Below are 14,766 nucleotides of genomic sequence, written 5' to 3'. Positions count from 1 at the left end.
TTTCATTGTGTTAACAAATTTCATAGCAACCTCATGAGGAAGCAAGTTATAATATTCCTGATTTTCAGAGAAGGTAAATATTAATAAAGTTTTCAATTTGCCTTGAATTTAGATACTTCCATTGTTTTTCACTGTTTGTATGACCTTAGTCATTTCATTTAACTATTTCTAGTTTTTTCACTTGTAAAATAATTATGTCTACCTCCTAGACTTACTGAGACAGTTAAATGAATTAATCAAATGCTCAAAAATCTGACCTTTTCGTATTTTTTCCCTTTGCCATGCTATGCATAAGCAGATATAGCCATAAACCAATTCTGAATTGGTTTAAAGGAAATATGGAAACAAATAGAATATGCAGTTGGTGAATATAGTAGCTGAGATTAAATGTAATCCTTTGGCTACACAAAAGTTTTTCTTGTGCCTTCAATCACACCACTTGGAAGTGCTAACATTTGGTATATCCTGTATTTATTACATATTGCAATTGATTTTTAGGTTCCTAAATTTATTTAAGAATATTTTAATAATCATTCTGCTGAAAACCTAATGCAAAGTTTAAGTCTCTTTAAAGGTGGATTTCTACTCCCTTAATAATAGCATAGCAAAATTACTTAGAAGTTCCTTTTATTCCACAATATCTCAGAAATTGAGAGCAGATAATGAGAATGTATTCACAGTCTTAATGTAGTAATCCCCAGTGGAGATTTTCACATTTTTTAATTATTTAACGATGTCATTTAAATATTATCTGTCCACTATGAATATTTCATGTTCATCAAAAATTCCCTGTAAAAGTAAAAATAACCTGTACATTTGTTAAAGAAGACAGTATCAATGGTAGCATCCAAATGGCATTTCACTGCCTTTGGCATGGGGAATAGATTTTAATCCAATGGTTCCAATCAATCATCTCAAATTTTTCTAAGAGTATACAGACTGAGGGCATGTTAACAAAAGGAATCTTGGAAATAGGGCTTGAATAATGAAATAGGACTGAAAATAAGCTCTGTCTCAAGACTGGATATTCTTCAAGAACATGTAGAAGAATCCCTACAAGTCAAAGCTGAACCACCTCCATTGACATGACCAGTGTGAACAGTATAGATATGGACTGAATTATGCTCACCCCAAATTCATATGTTGAAGCCCTAACCCTCAGTTTGACTATATTTGAAGACATGAACTTTGAAGAGGTAATTAAGGTTAAAAGAGAATGAGGTACTAATTCAATGTAAATTGCATGCGTTAAAAAAAAATGAGGGAGGGAACTTCAAGAGGGAAGGAACATATGTCTGCCTGCGGTTGATTCATGTTGATATATGGCAGAAACCAACACAATATTGTGAAGCAATTATCCTCCAATTAAAAATAAGTAAAGAAAAACAAAGAAAAGAAAAGAAACACAAGAGACCCCAGGGAAAGGGCCATGTGAGGACACAGCAGAAAGGTGGTCATTTGCAAGCCAAGAAGAAAAGCCTTGGAAGACACCGGCCCTATTAGCACCTTGATCTTGGACTTTCAGCCTCCAGAGTTGTGAGAAAACACATTTATGTTGTTTAAGTTTTCCAGTTTGTGGTATTTTTTATTATGGCATCCCTAGGAAGATAATGGGCTCCTCCTAGGTGGCTCAGTGGGAAAGAATCCACTTGCCGATGCAGGAGAGGTGGGTTCTGTCCCTGAGTCAGGAAGATTCCCTGGAGAAGGAAATGGCAACCCACTCCAGTATTCTTGCCTGGCAAATCCAAGGGACAGAGAAGCCTGGCGGGCTGTAGACCATGGGGTCACAACCTAGCAACTACAGAACAGCAACAAAGCAAACTAATACATGTTCCCATGAGGAGGCACCGTGATCTTTGGAACAGTAAGAGCAGAAGTGTAAAGTCAGACACCTATGAGGGCTGTGCTTAGTTGCTCAGTCATGTCCGAGTCTTTGCAATCCCATGGACTGTAGTCCATCAGGCTCCTCTGTTCATGGGATTCTCCAGGAAAGGATACTGGAGTGGATTGCCATGCCCTCCTCCAGGCGATCATCCCAACCCAGGGATTGAACCCGGGTCTCCTGCATTGCAGGTGGATTCTTTACCAGCTGAGCAACCAGGGAACAACTCCTGGTATGAGAAGTTTAGTTTGATAGTATGAGTTAACATATATAGAACATCTAGTATGTGTTGAGTAGTTGAGACACATACCTTTTATCTCCAAATCACACCTTTAATGTTGGCATTATTAGTCTCAGGATGAAGATGTGAAAAATGTTAGAGGAATTAAATAACTTCCTCAAACCAGAGAGATGAAAAGTAACTGATAGGAGATTAGAACTTAGTATTTTTCAACTTAAGGTGATGACCTTGCCATTGTGTCATAATTTCACTGTCTATGAATTTTTCTGTGACTCCGGCTTTGGCGGTATCTTCTTACACTTTGCTCAATCTCTCTCTCTTTCTCCATCCCTCCCACTTTCCATCTTTCTCTCTTGTTGTCTTTCTTCTCTCTGCTGCTCCTGCCTATGCATTGTCTAGGCTTAGGAGAGATAAGAGTCCTACACGAAATATTTCCTTCCAGTTTACAAAGTGAGAAGCCAAGCAGTAGAGAATAGAGTTAGGAAGGACTTTCTTGTGCCTCTTCGATTACTCACCGAGGACAACTTGGCATCAGCCCAACTTATAACCTATTTTGCCTGCTTCCAACCATTTCGTTTTCAGTTACTATTTTACCTTGGCACCAAAGTCAGAAACTTAAAACGCGTTAGTCTCATTGTTAATTTAATTAACATACAGCTTCTCATTACATCAGAAAACAATCAACTGGCTCTCCACTCTCTGAGCAACTAAGAAACAAGTTGGAAACCATTGAAAAGGGAGCTATGGGGAGAGTTTTTGAAAGTTATCTGGAAAGGTAAGGTGTTGGGAAGCTCTGCTTTTGGAATGGAAAGCAGAACAATTAATCCATAGTGGGTGCATTGGCCTTCGTGTTTATTGTGTTCTGTTCCTTGATTTTTACTTCCTTTCTTCTGCTCTCCTCCCTGTCTCTTCCTCCTCGCCCATAAAGTATCCTTTCTCTGCAAACCTGTTTGCTGTGTTTCTAAAGAGCCTCTCATGAATGCATGGAATCAAGCAATCACAGATGTACCATCTTAGTGTTTCCAGCATCTTATGTTGTTTTGACCTAGACAAATTTTGATGTGAATTGTTCCGGATGCTTCCACTCATTGATACAGTGTTTACATTTATTACCTGTTTTACTATTTGTAACAACACCAAAGAATTGTTGCGTGGATTATTCCTGTTTGTTATATATAGAGAATATGTCATGAAAAAGTTAATTTACCTGACAGAGACCACATAGCCTTAAAGGTAAACTTTAGTAGCCTAAATCTATGAATTATTATTGTCATTGCCTTTTTATAGTACATATTTAGTGTCTGTATATTATGCAATTTGTGGGCTCCAAAATCTGCAGATAGTGATTACAGCCATGAAATTAAAAGATGCTTACTCCTTGGAAGAGAAAGTTATGACAAACCTAGATAGCATATTCAAAAGCAGAGACATTACTTTGCCAACAAATGTCCGTCTAGTCAAGGCTATGGTTTTTCCAGTGGTCATGTATGGATGTGAGAGTTGGACTGTGAAGAAAGCTGAGCGCTGAAGAATTGATGCTTTTGAACTGTGGTGTTGGAGAAGACTCTTGAGAGTCCCTTGGACTGCAAGGAGATCCAACCAGTCCATTCTGAAGGAGATCAGTCCTGGGTGTTCTTTGGAAGGAATGATGCTAAAGCTGAAAATCCAGTACTTTGGCCAGCTCATGCGAAGAGTTGACTCATTGGAAAAGACTCTGATGCTGGGAGGGATTGGGGGCAGGAGAAGAAGGGGACGACAGAGGATGAGGTGGCTGGATGGCATCGCTGATTCGATGGACGTGAGTTTGAGTGAACTCCGGGAATTGATGATGGACAGGGAGGCCTGGTGTGCTGCAATCCCTGGGGTCGCAAAGAGTCGGACTCGACTGAGCGACCAAACTGAACTGAACTGAATACCATTTCAGAAAATGGGAAAGTAAATAATATCCTGCTTAAATAGGCAATAAGTAATATATTTTTATATGTTAAGCTATTGAAAATGGAATTTATCTGTTTGCTTCTTAAAATTTGTATTCCTAACTGCTTAGATATAGATGAATGACTTTCTTACTACATCTGGGTATGTGAGAAAAAATATGAATAGTAGGCTATGAAATATAAGGGGCTTCCCTTGTGGCTCAGAGGGTTAAGTGTCTGCCTGCAATGCAGAAGACCTGGGTTTGATCCCCAGGTCAGGAAGCTAAATGGCAATCCAGTCCAGTACTCTTGCCTGGAAAATTCCACGGACCGAGGAGCCTGGTAGCTTCTAAAAAAGAAAATATGATAAACCTACTCCTCTTATTTGTGTTTGGCCCATATTTTATTGTCAGGTATGTGGGTGCCTAGTGCATCTTCTTTTGAGAGTTGGGAGAGGGAGAGGGAGAGATTATAGTTAATGGTTAAAAGCATAAGCTCCGGGGTAAAAGGATCTGAGTTGTCAGTAGTAAACACTGTACCTTAGACAGACTACTTATGCATTCAGGTCTCAAGTTCTTAATTTGAAAATGGGGTGAAATATAGTACTTGTGATACTGAATTCTTATGAAATGAAATGATAGGATACATGTAAAATATTTCATACTTGTCACCTGTTAATTACTCATGAATAGCTGGATATTTTTCCTTCCATAGCACTTTAATGCTGGGTTATCTATTCTGGCCAAAGGTGGATAACAAGCTAAGTTCTCGGGGCAATAAAAGATTGTCATGCTTAAAGTATGTGTGTTATTTCCATGCACTAAAAGTAATGTTGGTAGTGTCTTCTGATTATCAGCAATTCATTGCCAAAATGAACAGTTCTTTGCAAAGGGCATTTCTAACCTTGGATATCAATAGGCGAAATATAATAAATTGGGGTTGTTTGTTCTTGAGTTAGAAAGAAAACTACATAATTGTTACATGCAGCATTTCAAAGTGGCTTCTGCTAAAGAAGGTAATAAATATTCCAGCTGAGGATTCATAATATGTCATCTATCGAAGCCTTTCTTCTAGATGTCTCCTGACCTGTTACCCCTTTCTTTCTAAGCACACATATATATATCCAGAGTATGTGGAGATGTCAATATTAAAGGCATATTTTCTCTATCTGGCTAAATAACATTTATATTTTCTGATTATGAAAGTTCACTAGCTCCCTAGACTATATGTAATATACAGAAAAAACACAAATAAGAAAAATTATCCATTAACCTACTATTCAAAATTTTCTGTTATGGAGAAAAGAGACCACCTAAATGAGAACAAAGGTTGTTTATTCAGAGCTTGTGATAGCAAGGGAAATGGTCATTGTCACTTGTGTTAATAGAGACTCAAAGACAGACAGAGGGGTGGAAAAGCTTAATAGTTAAACACGGAGAAGGCTTCAAGTATGCCTTGAAGGGGGACTTTTGGCATGGGGAAACTATCTCAGGCTAAGTAGAAGTAGGGTGCTTTATGGGATAGGCTTTTCCCTGGTTGGTCCTAAGTTGGAAGCGGGGGCAAAAATTAGGGACGCTGTCAGTTAATAGTCCCATCTTAGCCATTTTTAAAGCCAATTATGATTGTTACAGGGTTTATTACTTGGCTTCCTGGTTTGTTGTTTTTTTTTTTGTTTGTTTTTTTGCCAGAGATAATCTGACCTTACAACCTGACTTGTAGATAAGGGGTCTGGTTTCCTGGCATGGTTGCTGATTGTGGGCCAGAGTTTCAGTTTTATATATGGTCTGGGCGTTATTCATTTTATACTCAGTCTGTCGCCATATTTAATATAGTGTATTCCAGCCTTCCTCATCCCACTACCAAGACTTATGTCTTATTGTAGAGTGATTAATAAATGTTATAGGTAGAAAGTGTGTATTAATGAATCATATCCAAGTCCCCAAGGAATTATGTCTGTGGTTTCATTCATCACATATGCAGAACACCTATTATGTAGCAGGTTCTGATGGGCCCAATAAGTTAATGAGGGCAAAGTTTCTTACTTCAGAGAACTTAGCATTTTGTAGTAGACATGAAATGGGTCTAGATATCCTCTTTGTTTAGCCATTTTTCATGAGTGACTTCAGTCAAGCACTTATGGTTGCAGTGCATATATTAATTTACAGTCTTTGACCCACAAAATTATAGAGGTTCGTCACACAAATGGAGAAATATCCAAGTTTCAAGTGTGTAGTGCTCAAAGTTAAATAAGTGTTTAAAAATGAAAGCAATTCTGTATTTCAAACTGAAATAATTAGCTCTCTGAAAAGTCTGTAATTAGTATATCATTTGAATTTAGAATTAATATTGCAGATAGCAAATTACTGCTTATTTCAGATGGATTTTAGTTGCTAAATCAAATGCAATTGAATGCATTTAGATGTTCTCAATGTACTATATTGTATTTATTAATGAAAATTAATTTAAACTTGGATTGCATAATTTGCCGTGTAAACAAATTAAATTTATAATTGCTATTAAATGCCAATTCAAGAGACATTTGAATGCAGAATTTAAATGAATTTCATTCATATAACCCCCAACTAAAATTCCTACCTATGTTAAATATGTACAAATATTTCTAGCATTTATGATCTTTATATGGAGATCATTCATATTTATTTTGGATGATTGATGACATTAGTTCCCTGATAATTGATTATTCTAGTATAAAAGTGTTTAGATTAAAAAAAATCAGTGAATCCTGAATTAACTCCTTTGCTTTTTGAGTTATATAATGTTGAAGCGAGTTTTTATCCCATAAGGTATTCTTGAAACTAAAACATACGTGTGTATGTGTGTGCACACTCACACAAATGGTTATATATATATATAGTTTATATTTTATGCTGGTATGATCTTTTATCACTGAGAAGATAGTGTTTATAAACTCTTTGGAAGCCATTCTGGAAAGCAAGATTTTCATTATAAATTCTGTTGGGTTTTCTACCCTTAACAGGAGAAGGCAATGGTACCCCACTCCAGTACTCTTGCCTGGGGAATCCCATGGATGGAGGAGCCTGGTGGGCTGTAGTCCATGGGGTTGCAAAGAGTCGGACACAACTGAGCAACTTCACTTTCACTTTTTACTGTCATGTATTGGAGAAGGAAACGGCAACCCACTCCAGTGCTCTTGCCTGGAGAATCCCAGGGACAGGGGAGCCTGGTGGGCTGCCATCTATGGGGTCGCACAGAGTCGGACATGACTGAAGCGACTTAAGCAGCAGCAGCAGCTACCCTTAACAAATTTAAGTGATTCTTTTTTCTATATTGGCTCTCTTGGAAGTATATACATAATTTGTTGAGAAGAATCTAAATCTGTAGAATGAAAACTCATTAAATATTTTGATTATAAATACAGTCTTACTTCTTCAAGTATTATTAAGAAACTGATTCAGATATAACCAGAGTGACCTTAATTGCCGGTATAGCAGTCATTACCCATCAAAATGCATTTTCCTTGAGTGTGGACTCTGATACCTTGCCTGGATTCAACTCCTGGCTCTCTCATTACTGTATTGGAGATATGGGCAGATTATATATGTCCTCTATGTTTCAGTTATAACTTTTGTGAACTGGGAACTTTATATCTTTCTCATATGGCTGTTGTAAAGGTTGTGAATGATTATATTCATATGATCTACAGTAGTACCAGGCACATGGTAATCATTTCAATACATGCTGCTGTTAGAAATCATAATGAAGAAGGAGGAGGAGAAGAGGGGGGAAGGGGAGAGAGGGAGAAGAGGGAGGGAGTAAGAAGGAGAAGGAGAAAATGATGATGACCATCACCATCATCCCAGCACCCATTAGAACGATGTACAGCTGGGCACTCCTGCCTGCTCCTCATGAACAGTAGGATCTATAAATCCTTTAAAACTCTATCTCTAATATCTGGGTGAAAGCAAAGAGAAGTTCACTATCCCAACCCCTTACACAGTAACAGCACTTCAGTTTTTTTACTCATTTCATTGTGCTGTGAAATTGGCCACTATCCATAAGTCTTTGGCTGACTTATTTCTGTTCAACAATCTGGAAGCTAGCTTTGAATCTGAATCCCCCATCTAGTTCATAACAGCTTCTTTTCCAGGGACTCATATCTTGATTACAGTCACCCTCACAAAAATCAGTGTAGTTTGAAAATTCCGATTTTTATTTAATACCGTGCGTTCCTGTTAAAACCCCAGTGTGGCACTCTGCAGAACGTCCAGATTCTACTTAAAACAAGACTCTCTTGAATAGTTCCCTAGACTGAATGTGGTTTTATACTATACATGTCCTACAGTTTGCAATATTTGACTTTAACACAGGTGTATGTCTGCATCTGCTGGATGGGCCAACCTTGTGGTCACAGTTAATTTTTCTCTGCCCTTATTTAGTCCTTTGAGCACAAGATCAGCATCATTAGCAAAGGGTCTAGCTTGTAATAGAATTGGCACTTATTCTTTACCTGAATAGATTTTCCTATATTCTAATATATAATGTATTATATGCATTATAAATGTATGTTGCACTATTATATATAATTTACACATATATGTATAATTTGATACACCTGAATTGCTTGAGCTATTTGGTTGGTGCAAACATAATTGCAATATCAGACAGTGAATTTTAAATGATTATAACTAAGCTGAAACACATCTTTATTAATCAAAATAGGAACCATTACAATCAACATATTTTTGCCAATGAGAAATGTTTGTTTATTCCTGTAGCATAAAAATCCATCTTTGGGATTCAATGAACTCTTAGAAAGCATTTTCTTCCTCCTGCTGGTTGTAGAAGCATTTTCCCTGCAAAAATTTGTCAAGGTACTTGAAGAAGTGGTAGTTGGTTGGCGAGAGGTCAGATGAATATGGTGGATGGGGCAAAACTTCATAGTCCAATTTGCTCAACTTTTGACGCATTGCTTGTAGAGTCAGGCGTTGCCATGGAGAAGAGTTGGGCCCATTCTGTTGACCAACCAGCTGTAGGTGTGGCAGTTTTTGTGCATCTTGTCTGTTTGATGAGCATACTTCTCAGATGTAATGGTTTCACCGAGATTCAGAAAACTGTAGTGGATCACGCTGGCAGCAGGCCACCAAACAGTGACCATGACTTTTTGGGTGTAAGTTTGGCTCTGGGAAGTGCTTTGGAGCTTCTTCTCGGTCCAGCCACTGAGCTGGTCACTGCCAGTTGTCATATAAAATCCACTTGTCATTGCACATCAATTTCTGATTGAAAAATGGTTCCTTATTGTCACATAGAATAAGAGAAGATGACACTTCAAAACAAACATTTTTTTGAGTTTTAATCAGCTCATGAGGCATCCACTGATCGATCCTTCTCAGCTTTCTAATTTGCTTCAAGTGCCAGAAGATGGTAGAATGGTCAACACTGAGTTCTTTGTCAATCTCTCATATAGTTGTAAGAGGATCACCTTCAATGATGCTCTCAATCGGTCACTTTTAACTTCCGATGGCCAGCCACTGCACTCCTCATCTTCAAGGCTCTCTTCTCCTTTACAAAACTTCTTAAACTGCCACTGCACTATATGTTCATTAGCAGTTCCTGGGCCAAATGCCTTGTTGATGTTGCAAGTTGTCTCCACTGCTTTAAGACCCATTTTGAACTCGAATAAGAAAATCACATGAATTTGCTTTTTGTCTAACATTATTTCCATAGTCTAAGATAAATATAAAATACACAGCAAGTCTTAGAAAAAAATAGAGTGAGAAATGCACATTAAAATCATGTATAACATAGCCACATTTATTTAAGAATATATTCCAATATCAAATGGCAAATTTCAACAATGCAAAACTGCAATTACATTTATACTAACCTTAATATCATAAAGGTTCGGCTTTATCATAAAGGTTGGGCATATGATATGGGCTTCCCGGGTGGCGCTAGGGGTAATGAACCTGCCTGCCAATGCAGGATACGTAAGAGACGAGGATTTGATCCCTGGGTCGGGAAGCCCCTGGAGAAGGAGAATACTGGAGAAATCACTTCAGTATTTTTGCTTGAGAATCCCACGGACAGAGGAGCCTGGTGGGCTACAGTCCATGGAGTTGCAGAAAGTCGGACACGACTGAAGCAACTTACTTAGCACAATATCATAAAGCTGTACCTAAGATGGCAGTGAAAATTATAAAGTCGCTATTATTTCTCACATTTTTGTTGTACCTGATCATCTCTCTTTTCTCTGCATTGCTTCAGTCCCCTGGGGGAAATTTGAATGTAGTTAGGAAGTTAAATAGCTCAGGAGTTAAAACAGTGCCTTGCCTTGTGGTTGACTGTTCATAGCATGCTTACTCCTCCTCAACAAAGCTGTTAATGCTCTTTGCCTTGGGGTTAGTTCTCCAAAAGCAGATCCTGAGATGAGGATTTATGAACAGTTGATTTATTAAAGATGTGCACCCAGGAAAAGCCTTTAAGATAGTGGGGGCAGCTGGACAGAAAAGAAGATCTTAAATCCTGACCCCAGGTGTATCCTTAAGTGTGAATTATACTTAAGACTTTCTTCCAACTTCAAGAGAAGGAGCAGAGCTTTCATAGGCTTAGAGCCATTAGTCATTAACTTAGGGTCAACCCATAACATAGCATGAACTCCCAACCACTTTTGGCAAATGACCTTAACAGCACAAGAGCAGACTCTTGTTGCAGAACGTCACAGAGGATAGACCAGTAGTTGCAAAGCACACACAGAAGCCAAGGAAGGGAAATCTATTGGCAGAAAAAGAGGGCTGAGAGAATCTCTGTGGGCTTATGTGTATTTCTCTGCTTGTTCACTTGTAACCAGGGAGTAGGGAACAGGATATGAGAAGGCCCTGATGTGACAGTAGATGAGAGTTTAGCGATAGGAAGGATTCTGGACTCTGGGTTCTTTCATCACGAGATGGCATTACCATCAATTGGTAATGATGAAAGCATTGAGAAACGTAATGTCAGGAAAGAAGAACATTCTTCTGTCTCAGTAGTCAGTAAAAAGGTACTTTTGCTTGACAATCTTCCTGCAAAAATGACTCTTAAATCAGTTCCAGATTGTAATTCACCTGCTTTATGTAGTTTGCACAGGTCTCATTCTTTGTAATAAATGAACAATTTAGGTCTGCCTGCCTATGTGAACACTGACTGTTCTCCAGGGGAATTGGTTAAAGAGGAAAAGTACACTTTGGAGAACGGCTCTCTCTACTCTCCCTCTATGGTTCTCGTTATCTCTTCATTAAGCAAACATTCACTGCTGTGCATTAGTGCCAGGCCCAGTGCTTCAAGCAGTAAATGCTGTGACAAAGAAGTGTATTGGAGGACACAGATATTTCAACAAATAGTTACAGCAGGGTTTCCTCACCTGTAATGTGGATTGCATTAATTGCATTTTTAAACTATGAGTTATTTATTTCTGCATGACAGATTGCTTTAAAACTCTCTCCCAGTTTCTGTGGATGGAGAATTAAGGCAGAGCACAGCATGGTTACTTGTCTTCCCTCCAGGGTTTTAGGACCTCAGCTGGAAGACTCAGAGGCTCATATCACCTCAAGGCCTGTTTGTACACATGCCTGGCAGCAATGCTGGTTGCCTGCTGTGGACTTATCTGGAATTGTTGGCTAGAACATTCATGTGCCACATTGCATGTGGCCTGGACTTCCTCACAACATGGTGGCTGGGTTCCAAGAACAAGCATCCCAAGTGAAAGAGAACTGTCTCATAGTGCTATGTGCCACGTGCTAAGTCATTTTAGTCATGTCCAACTCTTCGTGACCCTGCAGACTGTAGCCCACCAGGCTCCTCCATCCCTGGGATTCTCTGGGTAAGAATACTGGAGTGGTTTGTCATTTCCTTCTCCGGGAAAAGTTTCCCAACCCAGGGATCGAACCCATGTCTTTTATGTCACCTGCATTGGCAGGCAGGTTCTTTATCGCTAGCACCACCTGGACCATAGTGCTACAGTGAGGGTTAAATTAATTAACTGATGTAGAATGCGAAGATCTTTATCCAGACCTTAGTGCTTTTAGCTCTTATTAGTATTGATAATAATAATAATATTAACAGTAGCTATGAATATAAAGTATATTAGTTATAGTATTTTACATTCAGTGTAATTCATTTCTAATGCATCGAGGTGGGTGGGGGTGCATTTATCACCTTTCTGGTTACTCTTTAAAAAGATCAATTGTTTATTTGGAGGTTGTGCTCTTATTTCTTAGTACTGGTCCATGAAATTTTATCTGATATTAAAAAGAGCTGAGCAATGTAAAGAGATTTTAGCTGATATTGAAAGAACTGAGCAGTGTAACCCAAGAGGATTAGGACAAGTTTTGAGTTCCAATGAGAGAAAGCTGCAGGAAGGATGATCAAGAGTACTGCTGGGCTGGTGAAAAAGTAACTGTAGTTTCGGACCATGAATTTTAAATCATTATAACTGGGCTCAAACACAACTTTATTAATAAAAATAGGAGCCATTACAATCAACATATTTTTGCCAATGAGACATAAGTTTGCTTATTCCTGTAGCATAAAAATCTGTGCTTCAGGATTTGACAAATTCTTGGAAAGTATTTTCTGCCTCCTGCATTTTCCCTGCAAAAAGTTGTCAAGATGCTTAAAGAAGTGGTAGTTGGTTGGCAAGAGGTCAGGTGAATATGGTGAATGAGACAAAACTTGGTAGCCAGATTCACTCAACTTTCAAAGTTTGGTTGTGTGAAGTGTGGCCAGGCACACCTGGAGAAGAATCGGGCCCATTCTGTTGACCAATGTCGGCTGTGGTCATTGCAGTTTTCTGTGCATCTCAACAATTTGCTGAGCATACTTCTCAGATGTAATGATTTCACCAGGATTCCGAAAACTGTAGTGGATCAGGCCAGCAGCAGACCACCAAACCGTGACCATGACCTTCTTTTAGTGCAAGTTTAACTTGGTTTTGGGAAGTGCTTTGGAGCTTCTCATCCCAACCACTGAGCTGGTCGTCTCTGGTTGTCATATAAAATCCACTTTACATTGCACATCACAATCTGATTGGGAAATGATGTATAATAATAAACAATTAAAATGATGTATAATATAACCACATTTATGTAAGAGTGTATTCTGGTGTATGTATGCATGCTATGTCGCTTCAGTCGTGTCCAACTCTTTGTGGCCCTATGGACTGTAGCCTGCCAAACTCCTCCGTCCATGGGATTCTCCAGATAAGAAAACTGGAGTGGGTTGACATGCCCTCCTCTAGGGCATCTTCCTGACCCAGGGATCAAACCCACATCTCTTACAAATAGCACCACCTGGGAAGCCCCTGTATTCTAATATCATATAACAAAATTCAACAATACAAAACCACAATTACTTCAGCACCAACCTAATACCATTTGGAGAAGGGCATGGCAACCCACTCCAGCATTCTTGACTGGAGAATCTCATGGACAGAAGAACCTGCTCTATGGTCCATAGGGTCACAAACAGTCAGATATGACTGAAGCAACTTAGCATTTAGCAAATGCAATACCATCATCAGAGAAATAAGATAATTTGGGTGCTCTTAGAACTGTGTCTCCAAGTCTCAATGTGGTGATTGAGTTATGCTGCTGTTGCTGCTAAGTCGCTTTGGTCGTGTCCAACTCTGTGCGACCCCATAGATGGCAGCCCACCAGGCTCCCCCGTCCCTGGGATTCTCCAGGCCATTTCCTTCTCCCATGCATGAAAGTGGAAAGTGAAAGTGAAGTTGCTCAGTCGTGTCTGACTCTTAGCGACCCCATGGACTGCAGCCCACCAAACACTAATGCCTTCACTTGTTAGCAATTTCATTTTCATTTGTAATGATCATTTCATTCAGTTTTGAAATGAAATTTTTTCCAGTGTGTGAGGATATGTAAACAATGATTCTCTTCAGTTAGAAGTTGTGTGTATAGTAGTAAAGAAGAATGTGGAAACAGGAACGGAAAATTAGAAAGGACACTGACATGTAACATAAGTTACTTTCATTTAATAAACTCAAGTGCTTATTAGGACTGAATTTGAGTGACCGACTCCTTCCCAGAGAACCCTTAGGGTGACAGCCTATTACTTTCTAAGAAAGATGTGTAAACTGTAGTGATGCTATTTGAATTGACTGATGCTAATCAACTTTTCTGATTCTTCTGCAAAAACTCTAAAGCCATCAGGGTTGTCTTCTTGGTCTTTGGTCAGTGAGTTAGGCTTTTCTTCATCTCAGTGATTGTCTTCTTTCAGCCTACAGATTAGCCCAAACTCCTTTTAAAATGTTCACTTCATCCTCTACTATTTCTCATCACCCCTACTTGTCCCTCACACTCAAGCCATATCTGACTTCTGGTAGCCCCTAAATAAGTCACGCAGTTTAATATTTCTCTATTTTATTCTTTTCTACTTTTTATCAGAAGGTTTTATTTTTTATTTTCCACTTTTCAGAATGCATTCACCTTTTTGTTTTGAAAATTTCTTCCTTTCCTTGTCTCTATTCAGAATTTGTGATTTCCTCTTTCTTGTTCCCATATCTTTTTCTAGAGGGCATGTGTCATCTTATTTTTGCTTACTTATAGATAATGCCTTTCCTCTTCCTTAAGTTGTGACTTCCCCTGGAGCAGAAACTATTCAGTACTCATATTTCTCTCTTCAGTGTCTGTGACCTGGCCTTTTGTATATTAGATAAAATGCCTAGTGAATGAATTACTTGAATTTATAAACAACTA

Source organism: Bos indicus, chromosome 15, assembly GCF_029378745.1.
Source record: "Bos indicus isolate NIAB-ARS_2022 breed Sahiwal x Tharparkar chromosome 15, NIAB-ARS_B.indTharparkar_mat_pri_1.0, whole genome shotgun sequence".
Taxonomy (NCBI): domain Eukaryota; kingdom Metazoa; phylum Chordata; class Mammalia; order Artiodactyla; family Bovidae; genus Bos; species Bos indicus.
Note: the sequence above shows the minus strand (reverse complement) of the source record.